The sequence below is a fragment of the Maylandia zebra genome, unplaced genomic scaffold, assembly GCF_041146795.1.
Source record: "Maylandia zebra isolate NMK-2024a unplaced genomic scaffold, Mzebra_GT3a scaffold03, whole genome shotgun sequence".
NCBI lineage: Eukaryota > Metazoa > Chordata > Actinopteri > Cichliformes > Cichlidae > Maylandia > Maylandia zebra.
The window spans coordinates 3,878,476-3,885,069 of record NW_027490033.1 but is presented as its reverse complement, the minus strand read 5'-3'; the positions used below and the strand labels follow the sequence as shown (position 1 = coordinate 3,885,069).

The following is a 6,594-nucleotide window of genomic DNA, read 5'->3' as shown; positions in this document are numbered from 1 at the left end:
CATCAGTATGCGTTTGGAGGCATGAGAGCCGTTTGGAATGAATCTATACATGTAAATGTGTTTTTTGTTCTAATCATGAATCGCTTTGAAAAACACTACCTGATAGGGTTAAGGTTAAAGTTATGGATAGAGTTAATGTTAGGAGCCTCTGCTCCAAGTGTGTGTTACTGCTGCGAGCAGCGTTCGGTTGTTTTCAAATGGGAATCTGGAGCATCTCATAAGGATGCGGAAAGATACCTTTCACGTTACTATGAGATGCCTCAGGCCATGACAAACTGTTGGTATGTTATAAGAACTGAGGGCAGCTGTATTTGGGCCTTTATTGGCTACAGAGATTCATTAGAGGTAAGGGTAAGGAAATGTGGCTTCCAGTAATTGTCCTGAACATACACCTGAGAAAACTTCAAAATCAGAAAAAAAAGCATCAAAGTAATCTTAAAATGTGTAATGTGCTTGTTACTCTGCTACAACTGGGATCATGTACCGCATAAAAAGACTAGATAGTCTATGTGATGTGGATGCTAGAGCGAAAGCCATGGTTGATATTTGACCTTGTAGTATTTTATAGTTTCCTTCCTGGAGCCAAATAGAGAAACAAATGAAGGCCCCAATTGCAAGAAGATGCTAGCATAAAACAAGCAATATAAAGACAACATATTCTGATCAAATAGCGCTGCAGTCATTGTCTTCATACTGGTAGTGATGATGCATTTCTGATAAATGCCTGTAAAAGAAAGACTAACCATATATGGTGCTCAGTGGTGAAACTGCTTTGTAAGTTCCTTACAAACCATTTTATACTGATTAAAAAACCAGAAATGAGAACGCTATATCTGAGCAGAGATAAGCAACAGACAGCTGTGAAAGTAAGATATTCAAATTCACTGAGCCAAAGACGCAGCTACAGAACTCATGACTCAAGAGTTTGCAAAATATATCCTTTCAAGAAACAAAGTTAAAAATGAGCTTATTGTTCATTATGATAGCGAGCGACATTCCACAGGGCATTGACAGATCCAAACCACTTCACACTTCACACACTTTAGAATTAATCCTGAACAGCTCACCACAACATTGTTTTCTCCACGGGATCTGCACACAGGAAAATAAATAATGATGGGACATACTGAACATTTGTGGAGAAATCCAGTACGTTTTTTATGAAGCACGTATCAAGGCTTGCTTATTTAAGAGTGAGTAATGTCTCTGATAAGAAAATTATTAGAGTCTTGCTGTTTCAGAAAGTGGTTTGAGTGCTGGTGTGATTAATGACCATATACAGTGGTCCCTGGTTTATCGCAGGAGTCACTGATAGATGAAATCCATGAAGTAGCCAACTTTATTTTTTACAATTATTATAGATGTTTTAAGGCTGTAAAACCCCTCACTACACACTTTATACACTTTTCCCAGGCAGGCATGAACATTTTCACACTTTTCTCTCTTGTTTGAACACTCTCAAAGTCTTGTAGAAAAATAAGTCCAGTGTTATAGAAGGAAACCAAAGGCACCCGCCGGTGACGATGTTTTGTCGACATTGTTGTGTTTGTTGGGGAGAAAACTTACAAACATACAGTACAGCACGTCAGAGTCACACTGCTAGCGATCGAAGCTTTATGTAAATTTGACCAGCTGAACGCATTCTGTACTGTACAGGAGACACAACACGAGATTGATTGACAATGGTCTAATTGTCTACAGCCAGTCAGGACGCAGAATACAATGCACTTAAAAAAATAAATAAAAAATGCAACAAAAAAGAAAAAATCAGCGAAACAGTGAGGGACCACTGTATGTGCTATTGGATCCCTGCAAAATTCTTCTGCTCATGTTGGAGATTCACCTTTTTCACCTCTTTTTGTGTGTGTGCCAAGCAACTGGGGTACAACAACACCTAATCTATATAATCTAAGCAGAGGTGCATCTATCCAAATCTTTACAGGCTTTCTGTGGGATACCCTTAAACCCCTGCCTACTTAGTACCACGTGAAAGGGTTTTTCTCCAGAGATGGAGAGGTTATTACCAAAAAGAGAAACCGGCTGAGCCAAGGCACAGCGGAAAAAATATTATTTTTAATTAAACTTTATTTTTATAGAACCAAATCACAAATGTGCTTTATATTGTACGATAAAACCCTACAGTAATACAAGGACAACAGAAGACCCAACAATTATATGAACCCCTATGAGCAAGTAGGGTGACACACAAGCAGGTAGGGATGGCATTCTCAATATCACTTATCAATATGATTCTCTTATTGATTCTTATTGGGTTGTAACTGGCTCCACGTTGAGATCTACAACCATCTCTAAGCAGCATATTAAAGGCATTACATTCATGCAGATGAATTGCATGCTGTGGGTCAAATGTTTGTGCATGTTGGAGGCATTGCCCGTTCTTATAGAGTTCAATACTGGGGAAACATGAACCTAGTCAAAAAAGTAATGCATTACACAGAACAGTGTTCTTAAAAGTATTGCAATGCATTATTTACTCATTACATCTGTCATTTTTTACAGTGTGGTATGTTGGAGCAGCAGTTTATCGGCAGCTGAGAGGAAGAGGTTGGATAAACTCATCAGGAAGGCCAGCTCTGTTCTGGGATGCACCCTGGACCCAGTGCAGGTGGTGGGAGACAGAAGGACTCTGGCCAAAATAACATCTCTGATGGACAGAGTCTCCCACCCCATGCATGTAGATGTTGCTGAACTGCAGAGCTCCTTCAGTGAGAGACTGCTGCATCCTAGATGCATGAAGGAGCGTTTCCGCAGGTCCTTCCTCCCTGCAGCTGTCAGACTGTACAATCAGAACTGCTCCCAACAAACATAGATGTTTACATCAATGCTGTAACTGCAATAAGTTAGTTAATTAACCAATTCGCACTACAACCTGGTTTGCCTCTTACCTGTAATTATTTTTATTTAATTTAATAACTGTACAGTTCTCTCTGTTTATAGTAACCATTGTCCTTAATGTAAATATGTAAGAAAAATTGTGTATGTTTCTGTTCTGTGTCCTGTGTCCTGTTTGTTTGTATATTTGTCTTTTTGGCTGCTGTTACAACCAAATTTCCCCTTGTGGGACAATTAAAGGATTATTCTATTTTATTCTACTTTTGTGTTACTCTGTAAAATAGCTGAAACACATTGTCACATTATAACCAGTAACAGTATAAACCTTAGGAAACAGTCCCACACACCAACACAAATCCCGGTCCTAATGAGGACACACATATGAACTTTCTCTTAGTATTTAGGTATGAACACAATGTAACAATGAAAGCCAGCCTTTAAAGCGATCGCCACAGTGATTCTACTTTGGAAACACGAACAGGTAGAAATGGAGGCGTCAAGCCTGATCGTTCAACCTGATTGTTTGGCCTGCAAATATGCAAGAAAACTTTTTTTTTCGTAAAACAGTAGAAAAGCCAGCTATGAGTGACAAACTACATTTGCGTGATGCTGTGGTCATGTTGCATTAAGTTTCTGAAACACAAACAGAGAAGTGGTACATTTTCTTAGAACTGGTGCACTGGTGATGTAGGTGATAATTTAAATGATTACATAAGGCGGTGCTGCTGAAATGTATAAAAATCAAAGTGGCAAGAACCAAGTGTTCTTTGTTCCAGTTTGACTGACTTGAACGTAACAGCGTGTCTCAGCTACACTCTGCTCATCTCGAGTCTTCGCTCCTCATTTGGTAAGAATGTTTTGTTTGTACAATAAAAATATTTAATTCTCAACAGGCTCATGTTCTACACCTCCAAGGAAGTATAACAACCCTCGCTCCTGCCACACTTTACCTACTTTTACAATCCAGACACGGGCTTAAAAACATGCTGACATTATCTGGGTTCTGTGAGCACACAAATCCTGCATAAGCTACATGCATGTACAGTTTGAGACCAGTCTTTATGTTAGATAATCTTTCATTTTCATTCACACTGACTATCAGATGTTGCCTATTCAGTCATGTATTTGATTTATTGTAATCTTTCGCCAGCTTCAGAGCCTTTCACCTGCTGCTCCACACGACCCACTTGTGCCTGAACCGCTGCAGGTTAACCAACCAACCAACCAACCAACCAACAACCACTCATTCACTCATCAGTGAAGCAAAAATAAGGTAATCTCATGCTGGATGCCTTTTAGTGCAGCAAAGGTCGTGAGGTTCTTGAGTTGAGTTTTATTCGTTTTCAGATGTGCAGTGCAGATTTGTTATTACAGACCAAGCCACAATACACGAGGAGATGTGAGGAAAGCTTCCAGCGTTTACATTTATGATGATTTCATGTCCGAGTCGACGTTTAAGTTCTTGCAAATTGTTTCATTGTGTGATGTAAAGATTTCTGGCTGGCGATCAGTTTGTGAAAAGACAAAATCAAAATTCTAATGTGTCTCACTATAAGACATTTAGATTCAACAGCAATTTAAGACTCGGCCCCTTAGTTCCAGTAAAAGATACTCTTAATGCTTCTACACACCAAAACACTTATGATACGTTCATGCTCCATAGTCTGTGGGAACAGTTTGGGGATGGCCCCTTCCTGTTCCAACGTCACTGCACACCAGTGCACAAAACAAGATCCATAAAGACATGGATGAGCGAGTTTGGCCTGCACAGAGTCCTGATCTCAACCTGACAGAACTGCTCATAAATAGAGCAGAGACTGCAAGTTAATGTGTGAGATCAGTGGCTGACCTCATAAATTCCCCATACACTCCTAAACGCTGTGGAAAGCATTTACAGGGAGGTCGACATCATATGGATTAAAAATAGGATGTAATTCAAGTTTATATGTGTGTGTGAAAGCAGAGGAACAGAATCTTTTGGCAACATAGTGTATGTAACAGTAGAATATGAATGAAGGGGAAGGAGTGTATGAGAAGTCCCTGAGCACCCAAAGACAAAAGCAAAGTAACTAAGCAATCATTCAGCAGCTGATCCGACGCTTCTTGCTGGGCTTGAAGCCAGAATAGGAGCAGGCTCAACAGGAGAGGGCTGGGTGATAGTTGAAGCCTCTGCTTCCTGTTAGATTTGTATTGTTGGATTGTCATTTATGCTTAGAAATATATATTTATATATGCTTAGAAGTATATATTCATTTGTAGATTGAAAGAATGTCTCATCCTAGGAGGTCTGTAACAACTCTGTGTAGCATGAAGAGGGGGGTGCGTTCACTCCTCTTCAGAGAGACACTTGGCTCCAGGCAGGTCTCCCTCATGCATGAGTAACACAAAGAACTTTGCCTACTTGTGTCTTGATTTTTGCTGTGTAGTAAACTGTGGTTTATGCTACAAACCTATCACTTCCCATTCTACTTTAGGAACCACAAGTTAGCATGTAGACTCAAATTTATTACATATTTGTTGCAATAATTTGTGCTTTTTCTGGATAAAATTCTCAATCAGAATATTGTTTCTGTTTTTTCTTCACCAGGTAATAATGAGGATCCTGTTTATCTGTTTGCTGCTCATTGCCACTGAGAGTTCAACGCTTGAAGAAACCCGCTATGGCCAGTTTAGAAGACAGCACATAAACGCCAAGATGACTGCAATGGATTGTGATACGGTTATAAGAAGGAAACAGATCTACAATGTTGACAACAGCTGTAAAGATACCAACACGTTCATCCTTGATAATCCAAGTGAGATCAAAAACATTTGTGTTGAGGGAAAATTTGATGAAACACTTCAAATGACAAAAAGTCACAAGATGTTCAAAGTTGTTAAGTGTGAACTAAGGAATGTGGGAGCCAGAAAACCCAGATGCCAGTATACTGGTAATCTCCTCACTAACAGATATGTTGCAGTTGCTTGTGAAAATAATTTACCTGTACACTTTGCAAGAGACATTCTGGTCTTAGACGGCTAACAACTAGTGTTAAGTATGTTCAGGAAAGCCCCTAATATTATTTTTTCTTTTCTCTTTGGTGGAAGCAAAACTTAGCTGTGAAGACTGTTAACCTGTAGCTAAACACACAATGAATTTGAATCTCTCTAAAACTGCAAAGTAATCACAGAACATCGAACGATTCCTGAAGCTCGTGTTGCTTTGAGTTTGTGGTCCAAAGCATTAACATGTCGTAACAGTAACATGCTGCCACTTGTTCAGTGATTCTGTCATCAGCCATGGCTGGCTTGTGACGCAGTGCCAAAGGTGACTGTGTTTCTGTGATACTTTTACAGTCTGGACGATGTCAATGACTAGTCTCATGATCACACACATTTCACTGAACACACATGAGCTGTTTCTGTCATGAATCGCTGTGCGGCAGGCAGGAGTTGGACCCAAAGTGCAGGACTCACAGACTCAGGGAGGTGAACTCAAAACTCAGCTTTATTTGCTGGCAGGGAAAAAAAACATACAAACTAATCTAAACTGGGAACTTGGAAAACTCACAGAGAGACACACACAGGGAGACCCACACAGCATGAGGGACGACGCGACACTGACTCAGAGAAACACAGGGTTTAAATACACTGGGAAGTAACGAGGGGAATGAGACACAGAAGGAGGGCACAGCTGGGAGAAATCAGGACTGACGAGACAAGCAAAGCAGGACGCATTCACATGAGACACGGACCATCAAA

At 40.1% G+C, this 6,594-nt stretch overlaps 1 long non-coding RNA gene across 1 annotated transcript; it reads left to right on the top strand.

Annotated features, from left to right (window-relative positions):
• The first annotated feature begins 3,634 nt into the window (after positions 1-3,634).
• Positions 3,635-6,594, top strand: LOC143415737 (uncharacterized). The gene is made up of 3 exons (XR_013096160.1): positions 3,635-3,700; positions 4,004-4,126; positions 5,441-6,594. It is a non-coding gene; the product is annotated as an uncharacterized LOC143415737 (long non-coding RNA).